The 17,687-nt window shown below is 36.9% G+C and overlaps 1 protein-coding gene and 1 pseudogene across 3 annotated transcripts in view; one reads left to right on the forward strand and one right to left on the reverse strand.

Moving 5' to 3' along the window:
• Positions 1-17,687, reverse strand: part of SBF2 (SET binding factor 2) — a 489,527-nt gene that overhangs the window by 160,401 nt on the left and 311,439 nt on the right. The gene's annotated exons all lie outside the window — the stretch shown is intronic.
• LOC111556620 lies at positions 11,634-12,029 on the forward strand (annotated as a pseudogene).

Raw genomic sequence — 17,687 nt, forward strand, 5'->3', positions numbered from 1 at the left:
ATCTTCTGACTTATTTTGTCATTCAGGTCTGCAGCTCCTACAGCTCTTGCTGGATTTCCTTTCAGCTTCTTTGTATTTTGAGCTAGTGTATGTGCAGCTCTGTAGTAAAGGGAATTAACTTTTTCTGCAAGTCAAGTGCATCATCAACGTTGAAGGTTTAAAGGCAGTGAGGGATATATAGGAGCTCCAATTTGTCCTTACTCTTCCTCTTTTCAAAAACAGGTAAATATATGGACTAAATAATCTGTAATCATCAATTAATTACAGATATATAATAAAACCTATATTTTAATTCATGTATTAGGAAAGGACAAATCTAAACATTGTACTTTATCACATAGGATTACTAATAATTCCTTTAATATCCCTCTCCCTTCTTCTCCCTCTCCATCAATCATCTATCAAGGACTATTGCTGGGTTGGAGGGTATATACATAGTCTCCCTTTAACTAAGTACCACCTGATTGCTCTCCAAAATAACTCTACCTACCTGTGTTCTTCACCAGCTGTGCATGAAGATTCCTGTATTGCCACATCCTTACCAACACTTTGCATTATTCTTCTAATTTTTCTAAGTCTTAAGAATATAAAGAGTTATTATGTTAATTTACATAACATTATAGCTTTGTTTCAAGTTCTCTCTTTTATAAAGAACTTGTTCATATCTTTTTTCAATTTTCATTGGGGGTGCTGTTTAACTCAATGATATAAAGAAATCTTTTTTATATTCCAAATATTATTTCCTTGTGGATTTTAGATGGTAAAACAAATATGATTTCTGGCCTGTTAATTAACATCTGTATATTAACTTCACTCATGTTGTCCTTTATATATTAAAAAGTTTTAATAACTTAAGAAATCAATCTGGTTTTGTATTGTTTATATTTATGTTTACTTTATATCATTGCATTCATGTTTTACATTTTAAGAATTTCTTCCCTGCTCTTTAGGCACAAAGATATTCATCTTCATTTTTTCTACTAACTTTGGAGTTCTTTCATTACACAGAGATGTAAACATCTGAAGAACATCTTTGTAATTGTTGCTCTCTAGGAATGCTTTACATCTCCTCATACAGTGATCCACTCCTCCCAACAGCATTTACTAAATAAGTTCTCCTTTCTCCACTGATTTGTGACACCTATTAAGTTCCCATTAAGACTAGTATGTCTCTATGCACTCTATTTTACTGGTTTATTAGTCTACTTGATGCCACTAGTTTTATTATCATGGTTTCAAAGTTTGTATTGGTATGTTCTTCCAAATAAATTTTAGAGTATTGTCAGGTTCCTCAAAAATTCCAACTAGACTGATTTAAAAATGGCCAAAGGACTTACAGAGATATCTCTTCAAAAAAGATATACACATGGCCAATAAACACATGAAAAGATGCTCAACACCACCACCATCATTAGGTAAATGGAAATCAAAACCACAGTGAGATACCACCTCACACCCTTAGGATGGCTATTGCCAAAAGGATAAAAAATAACAAGCACTGGAGAGGATGTGGAGAGACTGGAACCCTTGTGTATTGCTGGTGGGAATGTAAAATGGTACAGTTGCTGTTGAAAACAGTATGGCAGTTCCCCCCAAATTAAAAATAGAATTACCGCATGACCCACCAATTCCACTTCTGGGTACACACTCAAAAGAACTGAAAGCAGAGACTTGAAGACATATTTGTATACCTTTGTTCACTGCAGGATTATTAATAACACTAAAAGGTAGAAACAACCTAAGGTGTTCACTGATGGATGAGTGGATAAGCAAAACGTGGTGTATACATACAATAGAATATTATTAAGCCTTAAAGAGGAAGAAAATTCTGCTGATACAACAGCAGATAAAACACTGAGAACATTATGCTAAATGAAATAAGCCCATCTCAGAAGGACAAATACAGCAATTCATCAAGACAAAAAATAGAATGGAGGTTGCCTGGAGCTGGAGAGGAGAAATGGGAGTTAATATTTAATTGGTATAGTCTTAATCTGAGAGATGGAAAAAGTTCTTCAGATGAATGGTGGAAATGTCTGCATAACAATGTGAATATATTTAAGGCCACTGACCTGTACATTTAAGAATGCTCAAAATGGTAAATTTTATGTTATGTATATTTTCCCACAATCAAACAAAAATCCAATTAGAGTTCATTCATTCTTCGAGTACTTCTGTATCTTCTGGAATGTGAAGATAACTCCAAAACCTTTCTTATGTTTTCTTTGCCCTATTCCTGGCCCTAGCCATTTCTTCAAGGAGTCATTTCTTTCTTTCAGTGGAGATTGGTATTTAGAAACCAAAATCTGTATAGTAGGTGTACTCACTGTTACTGGAGTGTCTCTATGCCAGGCCCTCTCAATGAACAAAGCTATGAACCACTCCCATTCCCCCCTGCCCCACATATATACACAGACATATACATACATTTCCACTTATATTTATTTCAGTATCAAATGTATGTTGAAAATCATGAGTTCTTATTATTAGCTCTAATTTATTCAAAACCATAACGTTCATTCTAGCTTTGTCCTTTTCTTTATTTGCACCTTCTCTACCAGTGCAAAATCTGGCTACCATTATCTTCAATATAGTTACTTATTGCTCAGTCTTCTAAATGTAAACAGTATTCTGAATCCACTGGGCCACCAACACCATTTCACTGAGATCCCATGTTGGTAAGTATGGGGCTCAGCTTCTGCCTAGCTGCCATTACTGCCTTGTATGAGACTGCCTAATGGTGGTTGGACACTGGAGGAAGGAAGGGGAAATGGAGGGAGTATTTAAAACATTTTTTAACTTTTTAGTTGGTTTTTACTGGTCAAAAGAAATGCTATTGATTTTTTTAGATTGATCTTACATTCAGCAACCTAACTAAATCATTTCATTAGTTAAAATCATTGTTCAATGTGGCACCTTTTCTAGGCAGAGGATCATATCATTGGAAAATTACAGCTTTCTCTTTCTTTTCTAACTCTATGATCTCATTTTCTGTCCTCCCCTGCTTATATTTTTTAATTGAGATGTAAGTGACATATAACATTGTCTTAGTGTAAGGTATACAACATAATGATTTGACAACATTGTTGACAGTGTCTTTATCTTGCTCCAATCTTAGAGGAACACATATGAAGTTTCTTCATTAAGTATCCGCTTTGTTGTAGGTCTTTGTTATGTAGTTTTGCCTAGTATGAAAGCTTTTCTCTTTTTTTTCTTTTTTTTTTAATATGAAATTTATTGTCAAATTGGTTTCCACACAACACCCAGTGCTCATCCCAAAAGGTGCCCTCCTCAATACCCATCACCGCCCCCCCCCCCATCAAACCTCAGTTTGTTCTCAGTTTTTAAGAGTCTCTTATGCTTTGACTCCCTCCCTCTCTAACCTCTTTTTTTTTTCTCCCCCTCCCCCATGGACTTCTGTTAAAGTTTCTCAGGATCCACATAAGAGTGAAAACATATGGTTATCTGTCTTTCTCTGTATGTCTTGTTTCACTTAGCATAACACTCTCCAGCTCCATCCACGTTGCTACAAAAGGCCATATTTCATTCTTTCTCATTGCCACATAGTATTCCGTTGTGTATAATGGTTTCCTAAGAACTTTTTTTTAAATTTTTTTTAACATTTATTTGTTTTTGAGACAGAGAGAGACAGAGCATGAACGGGGGAGGGTCAGAGAGAGGGAGACACAGAATCTGAAACAAGCTCCAGGCTCTGAGCTGTCAGCACAGAGCCCGACGCGGGGCTCAAACTCACAGACCGCGAGATCATGACCTGAGCCGAAGTCGGCCGCCCAACCAACTGAGCCACCCAGGCGCCCTCCTAAGAACTTTTAAACAAACACACATTGGATTTACCAAATGCCTTTTCTGCACTGATTAATCATTATTTTTCTCCTTTAATCTAGGAGCATAATGGTGATAAGAATAAATAAACTAGGGGTGTCTGGGTGGCACAGTTGGTTAAGTGACCAACTGTTGATTTTGGCTCAGATCACGTTCTCATGGTTCACGGGTTTGAGCCCCTCATCAGGCTCCACCTGATGGTGTGAAGCCTGCTTGAGATTCTCTCTCTCTCTCCCTCTCTATGCCCCTTCCAGAATCTCTCTCTCCTCTCTCTCTCTCTCTCTCTCTCTCTCTCTCTCTCAAAATAAATAAATATAGTTAGAAAGCAAGCAAGCAAGCAAGAAAAGGATCCTAAGATCATGGAATTCAGTGGTCAGAGGAACCTTGGGGGCATCTAGTCCGACCCTTCTGACAATGTAGGAATCCTTCTGTCAACTTTCCTGAAAATGACTAAAGAGTATTTGGTGAAATACTTTAGCAATGGGGAGTATATATTTATTAAGCAATCTATTTCACTGTTAAGTTTTAAATGATACCTCTACCCCTTCTCAGACTTACCAGATCAAAATCTCTGATGATGGAACCCAGAAATGTACATTTAAACAACTTTAAAAAAAGTTTTAGAAATGACTACACTAAATAATAGGACATTAATTTTTCAACTCTAGCTACCCATCAAATTTACCTGTGGAACTTTAAAAAATACAAATTTTAAATTTCATCCTGATTCTAATGTACCAGGCATGAACATGTGAGCTATAAATACCTCAGTCACAGTACTGTCTACTGGAACAGTACTGACCATCTGTATGTGAACTTTAAGTTTTACTTTCAAGCAGAGGTCATGAAGTATTGAACTATCCATCTACATTCCCTTACCAAGATATTCCTGTACATGAGACATAAAATTGAACAGAGGCTGGTTTTGTTTGGGGATTAGATTACCAGTAGTCCCCCTCTTATCCACAGGGAATATGTTCCAAGGCCCCCAATGAATGCCTGAAACTGTAGATAATACTGAACCCTATATATGCTATGTTTTTTTCCCTATACATACATATTGATGAATAGTTTAATTTATAAGTTAGGCACTGTTAGAGATTAACAACAATAACTAATAATTTAAAATAACTATAACAATATACTGTAATAAAAATTATGTTAATGTGGTCTCTCCCTTTCTCAAAATATTGTATTGTACTCATTCTTCTTCTTGTGATGATATAAGATAATAAAATGCCTATGTGAGGAGACAAATTGGCGTGAATGACACAGGTATTGTGACACAGTGTTAGGCTACTGTTAACCTACTGACCTATCTATGAATAGTCAAAAGGAGGATCATCTCTTTCTAATGATGGCTGACCACTGGTAACTGAAATGGGAAAGTGAAACTGCAGATAAGGGGAAACCTACTGTATAACCAAAAAAGGGTAAAAGCTACAAACCTGTGTAGGGATGGAAACTGTATAAAACTCAAACTCACACTAGCTGAGGTAAGTAGCTACTTACATTACATTTAATTATTCATTTGGTCATTTATCAGATTTTTATTGAGAAACTACTTCATGTCAGACATAACAGAAAATACAGATAAGTCAAAACAGGTAGTTTCATTATTTGTAATAAGCACTATTGCAGGGTCATGTTGGACAGGATGTGGTCGGTATGACATATAGTGGAAGCACACAAAAGTAGCTAGCAATCCATAATTAATGGGTTGAGGAAGGCTTCCAGTAGGAAGCGACATCTACACTGAGATTAAAGGATGAGTAGGAGTTTAGTAGGTGAAAGGGATGAATGAGGGAGTAGTGATTAGAAAGAAATAGTGTTCTGAACTAAGGCAATAAGATGTGCAAAGGCCACAAGACTGACAGCAGTGAAAGATACAGCTACAGAGGCAGGCAGGGGCCAAGATATGATTAGACTTTACTCTGAAGGCAAAGGGGAAGGATTTTAAGTTAGGAAGTGATAAGACCCAACTTGTATTATAGAAATGTCACATTGGTAAAGCAAGGAAATAGATATGGTAGGGGGGTGGGTCAGAATGGAGGGAGGGAGACCAGTTAGGTCAGTGCAGTAACAGAGGTAAGAAATGTTGGTGACTTAAGTCAGAATATTGGAATTTAAGGAGAGAGAAAAGTGAATGGAGTTGAGAGAGATTTAGGAAGTAAACTTCTAGGACTCAGTGGCTGATCAGATAGGAAGATAAGGCTAAGAGAAAGACTAATTCCACGTTTTTGGTTTATTGGTGTCATTTGTTGAGGTAGGAAACTCAACAGAAGAGTTTTTGGGGTCTCAAAATGGGGATAAAAGATTATTATTCCAGTTTGGAACACAATATCTATAAATAGCTTTGGGACATTCAAGCACAGATGGACAGTAACTAGCAGGATATTCAGCTTTGAAACTGAAGAGGCAGATTTGGACTTGAGATACAAATTTGGATGGCATAAGTAAAAGATGGTAACAGGGAGGAGTAAGATTGGCTCTGAGAATCTCAGACTAGCAGAAAACCTAGAAATGAACCTAAAGATGCAAATAAACATCATCATTTGCAAGGCTGAAGGAAGAAAAGCCATATCAAAATGACTGAAAAATTCAAAAGAAGTAGAAAGCCAGGGGAAATATTGTCATCAAAGATAAGGGAGGAAGGTTTTGTAAAGAGCATCATGAAATGCTACCAAGTGTGAAGTAAGAACTGAAAAGTTTCCACTATATTTATCAATAAGTTCTCATCAGTGATCTTGGTTGAGTAGTGGTAGCCAAAGATTTGGTCTAAACCTTACAACTGTTAGAATAATTAACTTTCTTGGGTGCATGAGTGGCTCAGTCAGTTAAGCATCTGACTCCTGATTTCAGCTCAGGTCATGATCTCATGGTTTGTGAGATGGAGCCCCATATCAGGCTGACAGTGTGGAGCCTTCTTGGGATTGTCTCTCTCCCTCTCTCTCTGTCCTGCTCATGCTCACTGCTTCTCTCTCAAAATAGATAAAATAAACTTAAAAAAAAAGAATAATTAAATTCTCAATGAATTGTCTCCTAAATCTGAAACTCAAAATTGTTAACAACCAAGTTGCTTCCTTAATAAGTAACTTGGAAAAATGGAATCTTATTTCAATCCAAGAACAATAGTGAAAAGAACAGATACCAAAGGTGCTAAATCAGAATAGCTCAGCAACCCTTGAATCTCAACCCTTGAACCTTCACCAATCTCAGAAACCATAAAAGTGTGAGAAAATATTGGGAAGAAAAATTTATTCTTTTTGAAGACTTCTGGCTTCATTTTATGCTACTTTGGCATGGACTGTATTTATTTTCAAAATGGCTTTTGTTTCTCTTGGCAAGTTTTATTGTTTCTAATTGTGAAGCAAAATTTCTTTTCTTCACCATACTTTATGTGATAGTATTTAAAACTGATGTAAGTTATGTCAAAAAAACTGATTAAAGAAGTAATTGCACTTTCTGAGCTGATTTTTCCATCTTTTGTAATTATCTTTATTAAAAAATTGTACTTGGAAAAACACAATTATATAATCATTTACATATTCAAACACATATGAATACTTTCTATGCACCAGGTGATGTTCTGGATATTGGCTGTACAATAATGAACAACATAAACAAGGTCTGTTTTTATTCAGTTGAGGTTGAAGTTTTTCAATAGTAGTTGTTACTTAAAAAAAATGAAAATAAAAGATCCACAAGTTTCCAGAATACAGGCTTCTGATCTAAACTTAAATTTAGCTGTAGAGCACCTATTGCCACTTAATGTGTTTTGAAGAACACAGCATCAGTAAGTTAAAGGCACAGCATGAATAAAAATAAAAAACAAAAAACAAAATTTAGATTCAGAACTCACCTCCTCAATTTATGAGCTCTGAGATTTGGGAAAACTGTTTAATTTCTTTGGGCCTATTTCCAGAGAGTGGTAGTGATTGTGGCTAACTCAGTTTCAGAGCCAAAAGAAAGCTGAGGTTGTCTGAGGCCATCAAAGTGATACCCATCCCCAAGAAGGAAAAGGACAGGGCAATTAGGAATGCTGACTAGATGGTTCTCTCACAAGGAGGAGCGGGCAGTGAAAGCAGAGTTGGGAAACAATGGTGGGGAGTAGGAACTGACTTTGTTTAATGGTCCCTCTTGCTTAGGTCATGCTCCACACAAAGTAAAGAATGACAAAATAAAAAGAATGTGTACATGGTGAAGCTTGTTGACCGAAAGCTTCATTATAGCATGACCCGGTTAAGCTCTTTGGTTGAGAAACTTCTAATCTTAGTATCTTTAGTAAAATCTTTTTTTCTCTGGCTGGTCACATTTCTCAAAGAACTGTTTTCCAATTTCCTGACTTGAGGGCAGATTGCCAGAGTTCTGGGAGCTAAACTGGTATTCTCAATGTCTGTTATTCACTTAACTCCCTTGTTTGCAGCAAAACAGAATTTCCCTCAGCTAGACCTATGTCTCCCAGGCTAGTGATGTCCTTTCTCTTAAAAACAAATACACAAATAAACAAACAAACCTGTAATCTTCTACCAGGGTAAAGGAGAGGCAGCTGGCTGTTTACACAGAACTGAAACATGATCTGGGAGGGGAATCCAACTGTATCTTCTTTTTTTTTTAATTCAAGTTACTTAACATATGGTTTAATAATGATTTCAGGAATAGAATTCAGTGACTCATCACTTACTTATAACACCCAGTGCTCATCCCAACAAGTGTCCTCCTTAATGCCCCTTGCCCATTTAACCCATCCCCCCACTCAACACCCCTCCAGCAACCATTTGTTCTGTGTCTTTAAGTTTCTTATGGTTTGTCTCCCTCTCCATTTTTATATTATTTTTGCTTCCTTCCCTTATGTTCATCTGTTTTGTATCTTAAATTCCACAGATGAGTGAAATCATATGGTATTTGTCTTTCTCTGACTTATTTCGCTTAGCATAATACACTCTGGTTCCATCTACATTGTTGCAAATGGCAAGGTTTCATTCTTTTTAATTGCCAACTACTACTCCATCGAATATATATACACCACATCTTTTTAAAAAAAATTTCTTTAATGTTTATTTATTATTGAGAGAGAGAGAAAGAGAGACAGAGACAGAGACAGAGCACAAGGGAGGTAGGGGCAGAGAGAGAGGGAGACACAGAATCCCTAGCAGGCTCCAGGCTTTGAGCTGTCAGCACAGAGCCTGATGTGGGGCTCGAACTCACAAACCGTGAGATCATGACCTGAGCTGAAGTCAGACACTTAACCGACTGAGCCACCCAGGCGCCCCTATACCACATCTTCCTTATCCATTCTTCTGTCGATGGACATTTGGGTTCTCTCCATACTTTGGCTCTTGTTGATGGTGCTGCTATAAACATTGGGGTACATGGGTCCCTCTGAATCAGTACTCCTGTATCCTTTGGATAAATACCTACTAGTGCAATTGCTGGGTTATAGGGTAGTTCTATTTTTAATCTTTTGCGGAACCTCCATACAGTTTTCCAGAGTGGCTGGACCAGTTTGCATTCCCACCAGCAGTGCAAAATGATTCCTCTTTCTCCGCATCCTTGCCAAGATCTATTCTTGCCTGAGTTGTTAATTTTAGCCATTCTGACAGGTATGAGGTGGTAGCTCATTGTGGTTTTGATTTGTATTTCTCTGATGATGAGTGATATTGAGCATGTTTTCATGTGTCTGTTAGCCATCTGGATGTCTTCTTTGGAAAAGTGTCTATGTCTTTTGACCATTTCTTCACTGGATTGTTTTTTGGGTGTTGAGTTTGGTAAGTTCTTTATAGATTTTGGATACTAATCCTTTATCTGATATGTCATTTGCAAATATCTTCTCTTATTCCATCAGTTGCCTTTTAGTTTTGCTGATTGCTTCCTTTGCTGTAGAGAAGGTTTTGTTTTGTTTTGTTTTGTTTTGTTTTTTTACCTTGATGAAGTCCCAATAGTTAATTTTTGCTTTTGTTTCCCTTGCATCCAGAGACATGTCAAGTAAGAAGTTGCTGCAGCTGAGGTCAAAGAGGTTGTTGCCTGTTTTCTCCTTTAGGATTTTGATGGCTTCCTCTCTTTTTTTTAAAAAAAAATTTAATCTTTATTTATTTTTGAAAGAGAGAGTGTGAGCAGGAGAGGAGCAGAGAGAGAGGGAGACACAGAATCTGAAGCAGGCTCCAGGTTCTCAGCTGTCAGCACAGAGCCCAACGCGGGTCACAAACTGTGAGATCATGACCAGAGCTGAAGTCCGATGCTCAACTGACGGAGCCACCCAGAGGCCCCTGATGGCTTCCTGTCTTATGTTTAGGTCTTTCATCCATTTTGAGTTTATTTTTGTGTATGGTGTAAGAAAGTGGTCCAGGTTCATTCTTCTGCATGTCACTGTCCAGTTTTCTCAATACCATTTGCTGAAGAGACTGTCTTTTTTTCCATTGGATATTCTTTCCTGCTTTGTCAAAGATTAGTTGGCCATACGTTTGTGGGTCCATTTCTGGGTTCTCCATTCTGTTCCATTGATCTACGTGTCTGTTTTTGTGCCAGTACCATACTGTCTTGATGATGACAGCTTTGTAATGCAGCTTGAAGGTCTGGAATTATGATGCCTCCAGCTTTGGTCTTCTTTTTCAGGATTGCTTTGGCTATTTGAGGTCTTTTCTGGTTCCATACAAATTTTAAGATTGTTTGTTCTAGCTCTGTGAAGAATGCTGGTGTTATTTTGATAGGGATTGTGGCAATCCAACTATAACTTAAGGAGTTTCTTTTGAAATGTTTATATATTTTGAGAGAGAGTGTGTGCACAAGGAGGGGAGGGGCAGCGAGAGGGAGAGAGAGAATCCCAGGCAAGCTCCATGCTCAGTTCAGGGCCTGCCACAGGGCTCTAACCTATGACTGTGAGATAATGACCTGAGCCAAAATCACAAGAGTAGGACGCTCTACCAACTGAGCCACCCAGGCACTCCTTAAGAAGACTTTCAATCAATTCTCTTTTTAATGTTTCAGTCCCACCTTAGCTTCCTGTGTCCAGAGATTACTAGATGCCCCCAATCCCCGAACCTTTTGCAGTTCTGCAAATACGGCTGCTTCAAGGCTTTTACAACTGTCAGTTAGGAAAAGGATGTCTTGAGTCTGCTAAATAAAATCATTAACCCATCAATTTTCCAATTTCCAAAATGTTGTTGTCCTTAAGAACCAGGACTTCATCTTAATCACCTCCATATGAAGTGTACCTCAATATCTAGTACAGAGACTACTATAGAGTAGAAATCAGTAAATTGAAGAGGAGAGGAAAAAAGTAAAAAATACACCCTGATTAAGGAAGAGGGATTCTACTGATTAATAAATTCTTCATATGTTAGTCTGTTCTGGGTGTTGTAACAAAATACCATAGACTAAGAGGTTATAAACAACAGAAATTCAGTTCTCCCAGTTCAGGAGGCTGAAAGTCCAAGATCAGGGTGCCAGCACGATCACCTGAGGGCTTTCTTTGGGGTTGTAGACTTCCTATATCCTTATTTGGTGAAAAGAGCTAAGGGAGCCCTGTTGGCTCTTTTTTAATAAGGGTATTAATCTCACTCATGAGATTAACCACCTCCCCAAAACCCCATCCCCTAACACTATCACCTCAGAGGTTAAGTTTCCACCATAGGAATCTGGGAGAACACATTCAGACTACAGCACTTAACAAAATGTCCAAATTTGCTATTCAGACATAGGAGCAGGATATGAGCGTCCTTAAAAATTTCTAGATAGCCCTTTCCTCCTCTGGCTGCAGTAATGAGAGGAGCTGCTGCCATGTCTGCCACCTACAATGGATGGTGGTGGGGAACTGCTCCAGCTTCCTGATCAAAAGGAACAAGCAGACATACAGCACCGAGCCCAGTAACCTGAAGGCTTACAACTCCTGCTACAATTGACTGATTCGCTACAAGAGTGTGGGCACGGAGTTGGTGGCCAAAGGTAAAGGTATAGTGGTGGTCATAAAGTGGAGATTAGGCCAATGAAAACCCGCCACCTCCTGTGTATGGATTACCATCAACAAGAATGCTCTGGCCATCCTAAGCAGCATCAGGCACATGATCCACAAGAACAAGTACTGCCCAGATCTCCACATGGATGCCATTCGCAGAGCCAGTGCCATCCTGCACAGCCAGAAGCCTGTGATGGTGAAGAGGACACGGGCACACTTCTCCACGAGCTCCTGAGCACCCGCCCCACCCCCTCTCCCCTGCCTCCAAACCAATATAGATGTCAACTACCTTAAAAAAAAATCTAGATTAAATCAATCTGATGTGAAAGTCTCTCATACTTTAAAACCTGTATGTGGTTTCCTATTATTATTCTGAGTCCTCAGTCAAAGAAACCCAATATAAGAATCTACTCAGCAACCAAAGAAATTTTATGAAAACATTTTCTTGGTGTCTGGAATTCTCAGCGTTGACAAAGTCTGAGACTTAGACTTTGAAGCCTCTCCTCTTTTTTTTTTTTTTTCAACGTTTTTTTTTTTTTTAATTTATTTTTGGGACAGAGAGAGACAGAGCATGAACGGGGGAGGGGCAGAGAGAGAGGGAGACACAGAATCCGAAACAGGCTCCAGGCTCCGAGCCATCAGCCCAGAGCCTGACGCGGGGCTCGAACTCACGGACCGCGAGATCGTGACCTGGCTGAAGTCGGACGCTTAACCGACTGCGCCACCCAGGCGCCCCTAAGCCTCTCCTCTTTAATAAGGCAGGATTCTTGGTTACTTTAGGGGATACTGACCACTGCCCGATGAAGTCACACTAAGCCCAATGTTTAGTAGCTTACTTTTTTTTCATAGTAAGACTTTGTCAATGAAGATCACTGATTTGCATTTTGGCACAAGTTTCTTATCTTGTCACAGACTACCACTTTGAACAGTATTGTATGAGACGACCTTACTATCTCCTGCCTGTATTTTCTTCTGCACTTTTTCCATTTCCTATTTCTCTCTGCTCTACTATGTGCAATTGCTTCACATGTGTATTCCAGTTCATTATAATTCTCTCTTTCACTGTGTCTAGTCTGATATTTGACCTATCCATTGAGTTTTTGTGCATATGTATTTATTTCTTTACTCTTCTATACAAAAAAATATCAAAGTTGAAATAATTTTATACTGAATACCTACATATTTCTCCCCAGATTGTATCATGAACATTTTACTACGCTTGCTTTATTATTTATCCATCTAACTATCCATTAATCCATATTATTTTTAGTGCATTTCAAAGTAAATAGCAGACATTAATTATTATGAAATTGTTGGGTCATAGGATAGGTATATGTTTAGTTTCATAAGAATCTCTTGGACTTTTTTTCTGAATCGATTAGACTAGTTTACATTCTCAACAATAAAGTATAATTCTCGTTATTTTACAACATTGCCAACATTTGGCATCATTAGTCTTTCTAATTTTAGCATATAGGTGGGTTATATAGTACTATCTCATAGTGGTTTTAATTTGCATTTTTCTAATGACTAACGATATTGAGACCTTCATGTGGTTATTGACCATTCACACACATATCAATTTGTAAAGTATCTGTTCAAATTGCCCATTTTTAAAAATTGGTTGGTTTGGCTTCTTCTTAAGTTGTAGGAGTTCTTTATATAAACATGATACCAGTTCTTTGCCACATAATATTTTGGGAATATTTTTTCCCAATTTTTCCTATTCATTTTCATAATGGTGTGGTTTGATGAGCATAAGTTTTAATTTTAATAAAGTATAATGATAATTTTTTTCCTTTTTGGTTATCATTTTCTGTGATAAGAAACTGTTGCCCACTCCCAAGTTAGGAAACTGTTCCATGTTTTCCCCCTAAAAGCTTTATGGTTTCTTAGTTGATGTTTGGGTCTATGCTCTACCTCAAAGTTATCCTTGGGTTTGATGTGAGGTAGAAGTTAAGATTCAGTTTTTTTCCATATGAATATGCAGTTATTCCAACACTATTTGTGGGAAAAAATTTCTTCCCCCTATTGGATCACTTTGGTGTTTTCATTAAAAATCCCATAAATGTAAGTCTGTTTCTGGGTACTCTTTTCCACCGATCTATTTGTTGATGCTTAGGTCAGTACCATACTGTCTTGATTATGGTGGGTTGATAATATGTCTTGAGATCAGGTAGTATAAGTCATCCAATGCTGCTCTTTTTCAAGATTGCTTTGGCCATTCTAAGTTCTCTGCATTTCCATATAAATTTTAGAGTCCACTGTGAATCTCTAGAGAAAAGTGTTGCAATTTTTATTGGGATGGCATTCAACCTGTAGATGGGTTTGCTGAGAACAGACATCTTAACAATATTGAATATTCCACATCCTCTGAATTTTTACTTTTGGTAATTATATAAATTCACCTGGCCATTTTTGTTTCTCTAATTATTGGCTTATTTGTACTCAGTCTTTTCTTTAAATATTTTACTTATATATTCGAATTGGATAATTCAAAATATAGTATTTGAGCATATAAATCTGCTGTTGGTTGTTTTGTTGACACTAATTCATACTGGCTCATTTCCTTGGTATTTGGTCATTTTACATGGTGAGTTCATATTTTATTGAATTTAACTTATGGATATCCTGATTGCCTAAATTGGGGCTGCATTATTCCAGAAAGGATTTACAATGGATTCTTCCGGAGGTGAGGGTGAGGGGCATGTTACTAAATAGGGATTATTCCTCTTTTAGTGTCCTAGCCTAATGCAAAACTCTCAGGTTCAAACAACCCTCCTTATGGAGGCCAATGCTTAATTGTGCTCACAAATTTAGTTTTCCCTATTTGTCCTTTTTTTGAAAACAGAGGAAGGGCCTATTGAAAATTTCCTTTTCTTCTTAGAAAAAACAATGTACCAAAATCACATGGGTATTTAAAAATTTTTTTTTTTACAATTTTCTAAGATCTATTTCTACTATATTAGTGGGAGAGCTCCTCGTAGCATGCAGCTGTTTGATACTGAAAATGGAGGACCTCACTGGGCTTTTATTTAAAAAAAATTTTTATAATGCTTATTTATTTTTGAGAGAGAGAGACAGAATATGAGCGAGGGAGGGGCAGTGAGAGAGGGAGACACAGAATCCGAAGCAGGCTCCAGGCTCTGAGCCATCAGCACAGAGCCTGACATGGGGCTTGAACTCATGAACTGTGAGATCATGACCTAAGCTGAAGTTGGATGCTCAACCAACTGAGCCACCTAGGTACTCCCCTCACTGGGCTTTTAAATTATAACTTATTGTTAAAAAATTTTAGCTATGATCTTGACACATATAAAGTTTTAATCATGTATCTGCTAAAATGAAGAGTTAAGGTCATGACAGTTTTGGAGAGATTTATAGTAATCTTAGTTATTAAAAAAACCCCAAATACAATTAGTTATTTGAAATGAGATGATAAATAGAAATAATCTATAACCTTTATGAACTTTTCCTTTAAAAAATTTCCTTGGCATTGAAAGAACCTAATAAATAAAATAATCCCCTGCAGTACTCATGTTCCACTTAATTTTCCCTTGAGGAAGGGGAAAGACAGAATAACTTCAAAATCACGAAAAGCAAAAATTTAACTAAAGTTTTTGCATTGCTAGCTAAAAATTAGTTCATTTAGTTAAGGATTCTTTCTTAAAATACCGACACAGATGTCTGGCCCCTCTGCCTTGAAATTCTACGCTTTTGTCAAAAATGTTCAGAATGTCATGTTAAATCCCCACAAGTAACATTGTTGTAACAAGAATATAAATACTAATAAATCCCAAGTTAGTAATAAATAACCCATTAAAATAAGACTGTCACATGTGAGCTCATTTATATCTGAGAAGAGCCTCTATATAATGTTAAACAACAGCGTGTGCTGGAATAAGGACAGGATCTATTTTTATGTATTCATGAAATACTGAATTATAAAATAGTAAGTGCCATAGTCCCGGTGTATTTGAAAGCAGGAAAAAAAAATTGCCCATGCCTTTTTCTCCCCAGAAATGTGATTATTCAAATGGAAAAGGGAAATATTCATAGCCTGAGGGTACCTGGCTATTCTATAAATGCCTAATTGGTATATGCTAAAATTAAGTTGAAGAAAGCCTTAAAACTTAGTTCCTCAGTCAATAAGCAGCACAGAAATGGGGAAAAAGCTCTATAAAATAGTTTTTGTACTTTTATCAGCAATCATAGGGTATCAAGAGATTACCTAACTGTAGGGCTTCTAGAGACCTTCACCTATTAATCAAATTCCTTTGTTCTCTACAATGATAGTATCAAAGTAACTGCAGCAAAGTAACAAAAGATATGGCCTTTTTTAGGTCAAATTTATTGTGTTTTATTCTTTTCATAAAGGTGTTCAATGATTTCCTTCCTACCAAAATGAGAATCTTTTTTAAAATTATAAAATACATGCTTGCCATGTTTTACATAATTTAACTGTGCCTGTCTCTGTGTGTGTCTAATCCATAAGCCAGAAATAATTATTGTTTGGGACTTACTACAAATATCTTTATATCTATATATGTATGTATAATATATATATATACATATATTATATATATACATATATATGTGTGTGTGTGTGTGTGTGTGTGTATACTTTTAGGTCAAAAATAGAATTATATTAACTTTATGTAATTTCCCACCTACCAACATATATATAATGGAAGGTTTTCCATATGAGCACATGTATAGATCTACCTCTTTTTATTTAGTAGCTGATCACTATTCTAAATAGTTGTACATAATTAATCAATATCCGAATGTTAAACATTTAGGTTGCTTTTTTAAAAAAATGTTTATTTAGTTTTGAGACAGAGAGAGGCAGAGTTTGAGCAGGGGAGGGGCAGAGAAAGGGAGACACAGAATCTGAAACAGGCTCCAGCCTCTGAGCTATTAACACAGAGCCTGATGTGGGGCTCGAACTCATGAACCATGAGATCATGACCTGAGCTGAAGTCGGATGCTTAACTGACTGAGTCACCCAGGCACCCCTAGGTTGCTTTTAATTGTTGCCATTATAAACCATTATAGCTAGTCTATTATACTTTAAAGTAAGAATGTATTCCAGTAAAGATAAATTCTCTCTGATCTCATCAATTTGCTTAAATAAGCTACAAAGTGCTTGTTATAAGATTACATTTTGATGGTAAATTTTAAATTAGAATTTCTTTTTTTAATTTTTTATTTATTTTTGAAGGAGAGAGAGAGAGAGAGAGAGAGAGAGAGAGAGAGAGAGAGAGAACATGAGTGGGGGAGGGACATAGAGAGAGGGAGACACAGAATTCAAAGCAGGCTCCAGGATCTGAGCTGTCAGCACAGAGCCCAACGCAGGGCTCGAACTCACGAGCTGTGAGATCATGACTTGAGCTGAAGTTGGACGCTTACCTGACTGAGCCACCCAGGCACCCCTTAAATTAGAATTTCTGAGAAAGATATCCTTTGAAATGGATTTGAAGAGAAAAATATGCCCTGTAGAAAAGCCCAATAGCAGTACCCTAAGATATTAATGTGTATAAGTTATAAGGTTATAAAGAATAATGACACAATGAACACTCATACAACTGGTTTAAGAAATAGAATATTACCTTTACCATCAAAGATCTCTATGTTCATCTGCCCTTCCTCTCTAACCTTTGAGGTAACTTTCTTCAATATTTTGTTTATTATTCCCTTGATTTCCTTTTTTCCCAGTTTTATTGAGGTATAATGGACAAATAAAATTGTAGTGTACAATGTAATGATTTGATATATATATGTATACAGCCTTGCTTTTCTTTATAGTTTTACCATATACATGTTGTATCCCTAATTTGCATATTTCTAAATAATACATTACATGCTTTGACTTTTATACTAATGGAATCAT

This window comes from Felis catus, chromosome D1 (assembly GCF_018350175.1).
Source record: "Felis catus isolate Fca126 chromosome D1, F.catus_Fca126_mat1.0, whole genome shotgun sequence".
Lineage (NCBI taxonomy): Eukaryota > Metazoa > Chordata > Mammalia > Carnivora > Felidae > Felis > Felis catus.